Source organism: Leuciscus leuciscus (genome assembly GCF_965113295.1).
Source record: "Leuciscus leuciscus genome assembly, chromosome: 16".
Classification (NCBI taxonomy): domain Eukaryota; kingdom Metazoa; phylum Chordata; class Actinopteri; order Cypriniformes; family Leuciscidae; genus Leuciscus; species Leuciscus leuciscus.
Genome location: NC_138740.1, coordinates 8,016,052 through 8,027,376, shown reverse-complemented (window position 1 = coordinate 8,027,376; position 11,325 = coordinate 8,016,052). Strand labels below are relative to the sequence as shown.

The 11,325-nt window shown below is 38.6% G+C and overlaps 1 pseudogene across 1 annotated transcript in view; it reads right to left on the bottom strand.

Annotated features, from left to right (window-relative positions):
- Window positions 1-837: 837 nt before the first annotated feature.
- Window positions 838-11,325, bottom strand: part of LOC309477809 (DNA repair protein RAD50-like) — a 45,613-nt pseudogene continuing 35,125 nt past the window's right edge. Inside the window, exons 15-22 of the transcript in view lie at window positions 10,202-10,391; window positions 8,785-8,911; window positions 7,320-7,513; window positions 4,871-4,981; window positions 4,610-4,702; window positions 4,400-4,513; window positions 2,702-2,828; window positions 838-1,942 (exon numbers count right to left, since the gene is read on the bottom strand). The product of the transcript in view is annotated as a DNA repair protein RAD50-like (transcript). The remainder of the gene's footprint in view (window positions 1,943-2,701; window positions 2,829-4,399; window positions 4,514-4,609; window positions 4,703-4,870; window positions 4,982-7,319; window positions 7,514-8,784; window positions 8,912-10,201; window positions 10,392-11,325) is intronic.

Here is an 11,325-nt window from a genome sequence, read left to right as displayed (position 1 = left end):
CCACGAAAACAAACGCGCGTCCCATCGCCTCTCTCATCTACTACGCGATATCACAGTTTGACATGTCTGTCATTGGAAAGTTCCACGTGGTGTCATGAATAATTAAGAGAAAGTGTCTTCTCATTGGATAAGAAAACTCAGTACATGAATAATTATGAGACACCGATGAGTCATCAAAGTACTATAGTGCTCTGCCACGTCACTGCCTGTGACGTGGACACGATGAAGATTTTAAACCCGGAAGACGAAAATAGCAGAAAAAAACTAAAATTTAACCATTTTCCCCATTCTATTAAATCTAACAGATGCTAACATTGTCTTCAATGGTGCTCAACACACATACCTCTGTTAAAATCTCAGAAAATTTGGTTTAGGGTTTCATGACCCTTTAAATATTTGGAGTGACATGACTATACTGACAACTGTGATCTTTTATAAAGTAAAGAAAAGTCATTGACAATTTAAACTTGATATCTTAAAGAATAAGAATAAGAAATTGAAGAGTAACGGCTGGAAAGTCAGGATAACGCCTCTGCACTGTAGATAGGCTGATGACTGCAGAACGATTCAGACAACCACAGGCCTGCTGATGTAACTTCTGTGAAGACGCAGGACGATACCGATCTAAACCAACGATAATGATTTGTGACTTCCTCTGTATATTCCTCAACAGAAACCATAATTTTTTGTAAATTTGATTTTAAATTTGTGCAGAACAGAGACCAATGAAAATGAGATCAAATTTGGACGAGTCAAATGAATGTAAATTGTATACAGATCTCGTAAACTATAAATGAGTGGTCAGTGCTTGTGCATCGAACCACTTAGCCAGGGTCTTCATGCAGGAGAGAATCAACATTAAAATATGATCTGAACCAGTATAGTTCCACAAGGACCTGAGTTTAGTGTTAGTACTAGTCCCACAATTGTGTGGAAAAATATCATATGCAAGTGTATTTGCCCATGTGACATCACAGACCCCGTAATATCCTAACAAACTGCTTTTGTAGCTCGGTTAAATGCTTTTGTTTTAATGAGGAGGATGTTTTAACAACTTCTAGGGTATTTTAACGGTATAAAGACCTTTTATGTGTCAAAAGGTCAAGGGAAATTTGATTTCTCATGTCATGAGCCCTTTAAAGTACAATAACAATGAAAGGCATTTCCTGCAAATAAAATGATGCTTTCTTTATTACTTTTCTGCAATTTTACCTATGTTGTAGCTTACTCTAACTTTACTGGGTATTGCAGTGATTATTGTTTGTTCTTGTATGAAAAATTGCTTTCTATGTTTCTCTTACATAAAGCGCTTTGTATAATCTCATCTGCTGAACAATTTCTTAGTATTTTCTGAATAAATATACAAAAATGTGTATAGTGTGTAATATAATGTTTTGGACCAAATTTTGTATACATTACACAATTATTTTACATGGCAAGATCACCATAGCAATGGTTATAATATGTTAAGCGATTTAGCATCTTTCTGTGGAGTCCTTGTGATATTAAGCCCACCAGTTAGTGATGATTCAACTACACCATTAGTGCTAAAAGTTGAGTCAGACTTCCTTCAGTCTAGGTCATCGCACACATGGGCTGTTGCTGATTGTTGATTCTTGTTCTCTGCCGAACCACATCAAAACCAAACCTACACACTCTGACAAACCGCTACTTGAAATTACCCTTCAGAAAACCCCTGATAGCAAAACCTACTTACTGGTCTAGAGCTTTATAGTAGATGTCCAGGTCCTTATTGGCCAACTCTGTTGTTCTCATGACAATCATTTTGTCTCTGTAGAGATCCTCAGCCCGGCTATATTGATCCTCATTGAGCTCTTTACGAAAACGGAGGATCTCGTCCTCGTAGCCTTTCTGCCGACCGACAGCCACACTGCGGTTCTTTTTCAGGTCATCCAACTTTCGCTCCACTTCTCGCCGCTCACTTGACAACAGAAGATACACTCTTTAAGATACACACTCATTTGAACTCTCAGCCTTTGTGAACATTTAAAGCGGCGCTATGCAGTTTTGGCAATTCCTTCGTTGTTTTCTCGCCAGTTTCTCTATGGAGCTCCCCCTACAGCTTCGGAATAGATATTTGACAACACTGTCGTCAAAACTCATTGGTGACTCTCCCCCTCCCATCTTCTAACTCTGGTCATGTACATTTGTTTTCAAAGAAGCCGGCGAACGCATGGAGCCATGTCCACTGAGGTCTGTATGATACACAGAAGGCCAGCATATAAATGTTTAGATAGTGTATGTGTGCAGTGCCGTAAAGCAATTCATTACACGCGAGACCTGATATCACACGATACTTCCTGACGCTGAGGTCAGGCCCGCCGGCCCAAAGTTGCAAGGGTGATTTTTTTCGCTCACAGGCGCTAAGGGGGTGCGAGAAGACCACCATTCAACCCGAAAAAAGTCATATAACCATTCCAATGACTCCGAAGCCGTTCAGTTATGGTAAATTAAGCTAAAAAAAAAAACTGCATAGTTCCCCTTTAAACAAACTAGGTTTCATTAAAGTAGCAAGGAGTAAAATCTATGAGTTGGTGAGAGAGATTAATTTAGAGTTATGGTAACCAAAGAACATACTCAGCATATAAAGTCTTCTGAGCTTCAGAAAGTGTCAAACATCATCAGGACTTCCTAACTGGCACTTGGTAGTTGTATATAAGAGGTATAAGTTATCTCATACTTGCGCAACTGCACGACTTGCATGTTTCCCATCTCCTTAAGCAAAGCCTCAAGTTTTCTAGATACCCCTTTCAGCTCCTCTGCACGCTTCCGTAAGGTCAAGTTATCTTGTAGCAGCGTTCTTGAACCTGTTAAAAATCACAAAATCATATATCATTAAAAATGGAAATGAATAGCTATATTGTATAATTAAATTATACTGTAACGCTAAATGCCTATAATTAATGGCTAAAATTGTGAAAAAATCTATTTCATAGAGACATCAATAGCAGTTTTGGTATCGGTGATATTGGCCTTCTTTCATTAAACAAATATTTAAAATATAGGCTACTGTCTTTATGTTGTTTCTGCATTGATTTGGAGAATATGAAATTATTACAAATAAAAAATATATTTAAAAAAATGAACGTTAGGTACGATTAATCCAGTAAATGAACGCACTTATACAGTACTGTACAAAAGTCTTAGGCACTTTAGTATTTTCACCCCCCAAAAATGTATTTAAGCCAGTTATTTCGATCTTTTGCTGTAGTATGTCAGTAGGAAATATCCGTTTACATTTCTAAAGATTCCTTTTGCCATTAATTGTAATAATCCAGTGATATTTTTAAATGCACAAGGAGTCTGACATCAGCCGGTGCTCCACACCATCATCAAGTACATCTGTGATTACATGAATGCAACTTTAAATTACTTCTGCAGTCTCAAAATGATCCAACCACCCGAGTAGCCCTAACCCTAACCCTAACCCTAAACCCTTGAGTGACCGCAAAAGACCTGCAGCAAGACTTGGTGGCAACAGACACTGAGGTTTCAGCTTGCACAGTAAGGTACGTACTAAACGCATGCGGTTTTCATGCCAGAACTCCAAGACGTACACCACTACTAACCCAAAAGCACAAGAAAAGTCCGCTCCAATTTGCTCAAAATCATATAAATAAGCCACAGAGGTTCTGTGGAGCGATGAAACAAACTTTTCGGCCCTTTGGATCAGCGGTATGTTTGGAGGAACAAGAATGAAGCATTTGCTAAAAAAAATAAAAATAAAAAACTCTGCCAACAGATAAGCATGGTGGGACTCTGTGATGCTCTGCGGCTGCTTTGCATCCTCTAACACTGGAAGCCTGCAGTGTGTGGAAGGAGAGATGGATTCATTAAAGTATCAGGAAATCCTAGTGAGGAAGCTAAAGCTTGGGCGTCATTGGACCTTCCTTGGTGGGATTTGAAGACGACGGTTGCAGCACGCAAACCCAAGAATATTACTGAAAAATATTCTAATATTCAGAATTAATGAATATTACTGGGGTAATATTGCTCATGAGGAATGGGCTAAGATTCCTCAGAAACGCTGCCAGAAGCTGCTGTCTGGTTAAACATCTCGTTTGCAGCAGGTCAAACAGCATAAGGATGTTCTACTAAGTAATAAAGATGCTTGCCATTAAAGGGTTGAATAATTTTAGAACTGCAGAAGTCATTAAAAAGTGGCATTTTCAGTTGAATTTGGGGAAACCACTTGAAAGATTTGTTGTGTTGAGCTATTTAAATTACCTTTGTTTGATTTGTTCATTGCAAACAGCTGAAAGTCTGTAAATGTTGCCAATAAATCTGATTTGCAATGGGGGTTGAATAATTTAGATTACAACTGTATATATAGGCCTATGCAACAACAAAAGCAAAAACACATAAAGCTTTGCTTGACCTTCTGAGTGTCAATATCTTGTCGGATGTTGCCCATGTCTTTATTGGTCTTCTCTCGCTGTTTTTCAGCCTCGTGTAGTTGTTTGTCAACCTCTTGTAGCTCAGTTTCTTTTTGCTAAATAAGAAAAAGTAAAAAAAGAAAATAAATGAGAAAACATACTTGCATTTATTAGGAAACGAGAGCTAAGAGATGCACATTATTTTGTCGTACCTCTTTGTAGCTGTCTTTGCCCTCTTCAATGTACTTGGTGATCTCTCTTTCAAGGAGGGTCAAGTTTTTAACTTTTTCCTTGAGTGAATTTATCTAAAAGAAAGTATAAAGTTTTAGTCAACTCTGATGATAAGCAATGACTTTGGCTTGCATTAAAGTAAAAATCCACAACCTTTCATGTAATACATTGTGGTGAATAATTTCACAGTAAACATAAATAAGTCACATAAAACACAAATGCAAAAACAAATTAACCAACACCTTTTCTTGCCCTTCTTCCCGTTTCTGCATCCTGCGCTTTGCAATGTCCTGTTTCTCCAGCTGGAGCTTCTCCAGAGTTGCAGCTAGAGGAGACATCTGCTCCTTTGCATCCTAATAAACACACATCATGACACACCAGTAAAAATATGATTACATTATCGTTCAAAAGTCTGGGGTCTGTAAGATTTTATGTTTTTGAAAGAATTATCTTATGCTCACCACAGCTGCATTTATTTGATCAAAATATAGTAAAAAAAAACTGTTGTGAAAACTGTTTTTCTATCTAAATATATATTTAAAATGTAAGTTACTCCTGAGATGGCAAAGCTGAATTTTCAGCAGCCATTATACTATTATACTAAAATGTATATTACTGTCATTTTTGAGCAGTTTGATGCAATCTTACTGAATAAATACACAAGTAATCTATAGATGTTCCCTTTTATGGGTTCATATAACGCTGAGTCAGGAGCTGAAGCTATGGGAACAGTAAACCACAGCACTACACTACGAGATAACTGCTGGTTTATCAGTCTGTGATTGCATAAACACAAAACACTGACAAACATGTATAAATAACACCCCGCTCAAGCAAAAAGCAAAAAAAACAACAACAACAAAACTGGGAACCTGGGGTCAGGTTAATATCAAGATTATAAACTGTTATAAAAGTGTCCAGAGGTGAAGATAACCCACACGCCTCATAAGCTTTACAAATAGCATTTCTCACCCAATGCAACATCAGCTACTCAGACTTACACCATTAGCTTGTATGGTCAACTTAAACCTTTAACTCTCTGGGGTCGATAAACGCACCGGTGCATTCTGTAACTGTTGGATTTTTTCCACATAGCAGCGAAATCGACTTAAAATACTCTTAACTGGGAAACACCTATGCAATCTTTTACATTATCCCAAGACTCAAAGGGTGGAATAGAAAAGGGCAACACTGCAACCTAGGAACGAAATTAAGCTGATGCAGCCTTGGGTATATATATCCTAACCTAGGTCATAACAAGACCTTTGCCAGGCCTGTAAATCTCTGATTCTCTCAAGAGAGGACAGAGCCAATAACAACACTGTCTTAAGTGTCAGACTCTTCTCTAAAGCTGATTCCATTGGCTCAAATGGAGAATCTTTTAACCCTTTCAAAAAGATAAATCCAATGAGGGAAATTGTACAGAGCAGAAATGTCTTGGCTGCCTCACACCTTGATAAAGCAGAAAACCAGAGAGTCAATCCACAGACAGCGAATCAGATCCAACTGTCAGTCTCTGCACCACGATGCAATAAGACAACACTTGAAGGCACATATGTGCCTCGTAGAGGGTATTCTACCCTTTCTGAAGGTTTAGTCTCAACTCAAGCCCCTGCAAATCAGAACCAAATTAAAATACTTAAATGAGGGCCAATTGAGAAAAAACAAAACAAAACTGGTAAAATCCAACCTGAGGAAATTCCTGTGCCTCTGGACAATTTTAAAACAAAAATACTCATCCTTCAGATAGATCGTAACAAACCAATCTTCGGTTTGAATCTGAGGAACAAGTGTACCTTCAACCACCTACATCTCAGACACAGTTTTACAGATAGTGGTGAACTCAGAAGCATCTGAGTTTGTGATTGATATACCCTGATGGAGATCCTAGAAGGGCAAAGGCCTGCAGGGCAGATATGCTTTAGGTGGCTTAGAATCGGTCTGATTCTCCAAACCGAAATATATTGCACCACGAGCTAACAGATCTGCACACAAATCATCATGTGCAAACTCATCCGGAGAGGCTTTCAGCATGCAATTTAGAGAGCGATAGGGAAAGCATGACAGAAATTCATGGGCTCACTCTCCATAGCCTCCACTCTCCCCTAACTCAACAATCGGATCCCTAAGCTTTAGGACATGCAGCACTTCAGCAATAGCAGAACTAGTTAGAGAGGGATGTCCAATCATTGTTTCCTCAGAGAAAAAAACTAAGCACTTTCATTTTAAAATTCTTGCAGTGCTGACAAGTCATTAAAGGCGGCTTGAGCATGATGATAGCCCAAGCACTTATCATGCGAGTCCTCGCTCGTAATAAAAAAGGACACAGAGCCACATACTTACGAAATGCCATTGTGTTCACCCAGAGGATAATAATCTCCGTGATGAAGGCCACCAAACATGATGAATCCATTCAAATCAGAAGAAACACACTACATGGCTCAGATTTCTGAAGAGCAGAAATCTGAGGAGTGATGCCATGATAACATCCTGGTGACACATGCCTTAGTGACCGGTGCAAGCACAATCAGCCAATGAATTGGTGTGATTCTATACAGGTTTCAGACAATCTTCATACCTGGAGGGTGTTTCGATAATGTCAGCTAATGACGCTGCATCGAGTGAACCTATGAAAGGGAACTTTTCTCATTATGAATGAAAGGCACATTAAAGTGGAGAGGCGCTCCTCACTCGAATGTCTCGTTGGAGCGTCTGGATTTCAGTGGAGAACTCCACACACTGCTCCTCCAACTGTTGACGCTTCTGCATGTTGCTGGAGATCAGGAGCTTTTCTCCACGAATCTCGTTTACGCTGCTTTTCAAGGCCTGGATCTGCTCCTGCTGGTCCTGGATCAGTTTCCTTTTCAGCTCGATCTTACTGCAGGCTAAACACGAAGAGCATCACATGGAGACACAGTGATAAACAGGGTCATATACAGTAGGTGTTAGAACTTATTTTACCAGTATTTGGGTATTTGACATAAAATACTTTGTTAACATTTGCTGTGGTGTGACATGCTACATTTAAAATAAATTCCAATAGCATTTTGCTAATACTTCTTTTATATTAACAATGCATGCAGTTTCTTTTATATTACATTACTTTGTTTAGTCAGCCACATATTTTAATTTTATGTGTTTTTATTTTATTTTATTATTATTGTAGGTGCATTTAAACCTCTCCTGTAAATTTAAAGATTATCCCTAACTGAGATTTAAATCAGAGTTTAAAGTAATGGAGCAACAAGATTAAAGTTAATTTATCTTAAATGTAAAATAAAACTAGGATCAAAATGATAGTTTAAATGAGAGCATGCTTATTTTTAAACAAATTTTAAAGTTTGGTGCAACAGAATTACTAGATACACATAAGCGTAATCCCTATTGGTGCAACCTAAGTAGTGAAAGTGATTAAAAGTATCGAAAAAATACCTTTTCCTATTAGCATCTATCTATCTATCTATCTATCTATCTATCTATCTATCTATCTATCTATCTATCTATCTATCTATCTATCTATCTGAGTTGGTCGTTCTGTCTATCTGTTGATACAGTACTCAGGATATACAATTTCCCTTATAAATTTATATAAATATAAAATAAGAATATCAAAGAACAAATGACACATGTTTAAATTAATGTACATGGCCATTCAAAAGATTGGGGTCAGTAAATGAATACTTTTAATTCAGCAAAAGACTATTTAAACAGATTAAAATTGACAGTAAAGATATTTATTATGTAACAAAGGATTTCAAATGCGGTTTGAAATGCTGTTCTTTTGAACTTTCTATCCATAAAGACTCCTGAAAAAAGTATCATGGTTTCCACAAAAATATTAAGCAGCACAACTGTTTTAAGCAGTACCAAATGAACTGAAGGATCATGTGACACTGAAGACTGGAGTAATGATGCTGAAAATTCTGCCTTGCTATCACTGGAATAAATTACACTACTATTTTTGTATATATTAAAACAGAAAACATTATAAATTGTAATAATTGTCCACATGTTTTTACTGTATTTTTGATCAAATAGATGCAGCCTTGGTGAGCACAAGAGACTTCTTTCAGACCCCAAACTTTTGAACAGGAGTGTACATTCACATGAGATTCACAAAAAGTGTTTTGTATTCTACATAAAGAGCTGAACGTACTGGTGTCCAGGCGGTGTTGGGTCTCTTGTTTCTCCTGGCTGACCTGCGTCATGGTTCGGCTGAGGTCAACTCCCTGAAGCTTGGCTGCATGCTGAGCGATCTTTCTCTCCACATCCTTCAGGTCAAGCTACATATGACAGGAAACTTTCTGATTACCCACAGTTCAATAAAAATACTGCGTTGTGCTAATACTAACTTGTGCCACATCAATTACTGTTGCATCCACGTTTATACTCTATTTCAAGTGAGAATAATATATCGAAAGCCATTTATGAGAACTATTCATTTATAGCACACCTTTAAGCTAAGCTTTTTTTAGAGCTATAGAACACTATAGTCTCTGGACTCTGTCCCAGACACCAAAATTGTAATGATTCATAACAATTTGTTTTTAGATTTCTATGGAGATAAAGGTTAAGATCGTGATTTTTTCAGGAGTAGTACAGCACACCATGAGAGTATATTAGCACAGTTTGTTTGCTTTTGGGATCCAAAGGAGCATTTGGACCTGGAAACTGTAATGTATGACATCAGACTTAAAGGTGCACTTATGCAGGATTTTCGGGGAAAAAATTGTGTATAGACTAATACAAAAATAATGCCTCTCAATCACGGTTTATGGTCCACTAGAAGTGTGCAGCGGTGTTTGTGTCTACAAATACACTACTGCCTATATTTTCATATTTTCTTCCTGAATTCCTGTGGAATGTGTAGCCCCAGCCAATAATGATGCGTGGCACAGGTGAGGACAGGACTTTATCATGTGAGTCTGAAGCTTGGTTAAGTTGTCCGGTAAGTTGCTATTGCCTTGTTGACAGCTATCTGTAATCCGTCAGAATACTAGGCATTATAATTATGTTTTTATGATGACACGTAATTATTGTTTATTAGTGAGATAGACTGATGATGGCTAAACTCGCTCGCAAATTACAAGCAGTCATCTAATTATTTGCGGATGATTGACACAATATTTTATTTTATTTTTTTTATAACAAAACAGCTTATCGCTCATGTTCCCGCTGGTGTTCTCTTGAGTCGTTCGGCTGCGTGTGCAACTGATAGACAGGGAGAGGGCTTGTGCCTCTGGCGGTTTTCAGCCTGTGAGGAGGGGCCAAGTTTAAATGTTGTGTTTACAAACAGTAACTGAAAATCCTGCATTGTGCACCTTTACAACCGGATAACAACTTTTGCTCTATTCTTCATAAAGCTACTATATGACTTCAGAAAACTTGAGATTTAGTACATAATAAACTTTCAGTATTGTGTATTTTTAATAAGAATCCCAAATACTGCAGTTTTCTGAATGTTGTATGTGATAAATAAATAAGTCTTTAAGTAAATGTTGTGTTGTTCTGATGTGCTGCATGTTACTGGATTTTATTTTCTGTGTTTGGACTGGCTGGAGATGAGCTTAGACCTGATAGCGATCCATGAGGGAGACGTCCTGCAGACAGGCCTTGGCGGTGTCCTCCTCAGACATCAGTGTGCACAGCAGCGTCTCCTGCTCCTCAGTGTCTCCTTTCAGCTTCTCAATGTCTCGATTCACACGCTGGAGTTTATTTCTGAGCTCTGGCAGCTCTTTCTCCTGGAGCTCCACTATGGACTGCCTGTCAAGACAAAAAATATTCATCAATATCAATATAAGGGGTGGATGGAAGGAGGGGTAAACTGGTGGATGGATGGAGGATGGGGAATGAAGGGGTAAAAAGGAGGAAGTATGGATGGAGGAATGAAGGGGTAAGTAAGTGGATGGATGGATGGATGAATGGATGGGGGAATGAAGGGGTAAACAGGAGGAAGGATGGATGAGGGATGGAGAAATGAAGGGGTAAACAGGTAAAGAGAGGGGGGAATGAAGGGGTAAACAGGAGGAACGATGGATGAGGGATGGAGAAATGAAGTGGTAAACAGGTGGACAGAGATTGCTGCTGTCATTGCAATGCAACCATGCACTGCGCTCTCCACAACAACAAAGAAGTTTTAGTTGCTAATGGATTTCCACCTCCGAAAAACGCTTGCTGTAGCTCTGCTACAAGATTTATTTACGGAGAAGAGAAAAACACCTGTAGTGTTTGGGTGCACCCCCCATCCTTCATGCTAACAGAGATTTTAATGTTGTTACGGAAAGGGTGAAGTTGATTGGTTGGTTCTTGTCACATGACCTGCGGTGCGTTTGCGGCATTCTGAAAAGTAGATATTTTTTCATCTCGCTGTGCCTGGAAAAAATAAGCGCATCGCTTTAATTATGAGCGCGCTTGCCGCGCGCCTACATTTGAACAAACTTGAGCGTGCAAAAGACGCGATATGTGAACGGCCCATCGGCGAGCTACCTCCAATCAAGCCACGAGCTACTGGTAGTACACGAGCAACGTGTTGGAGACCCCTGCTCTAGAGCTCTGCTTTGTAGACTACGACTCAATATTTTTTTGCTACTTTGTAACTTTCTGCGGCCAGCATTTCTGGAAATGAACAAGGGTAAAACCTTTTTTAGACCTGACTAAATTACATTTAAGACCTCGGATGAAAATCTGGCCCTTTTTA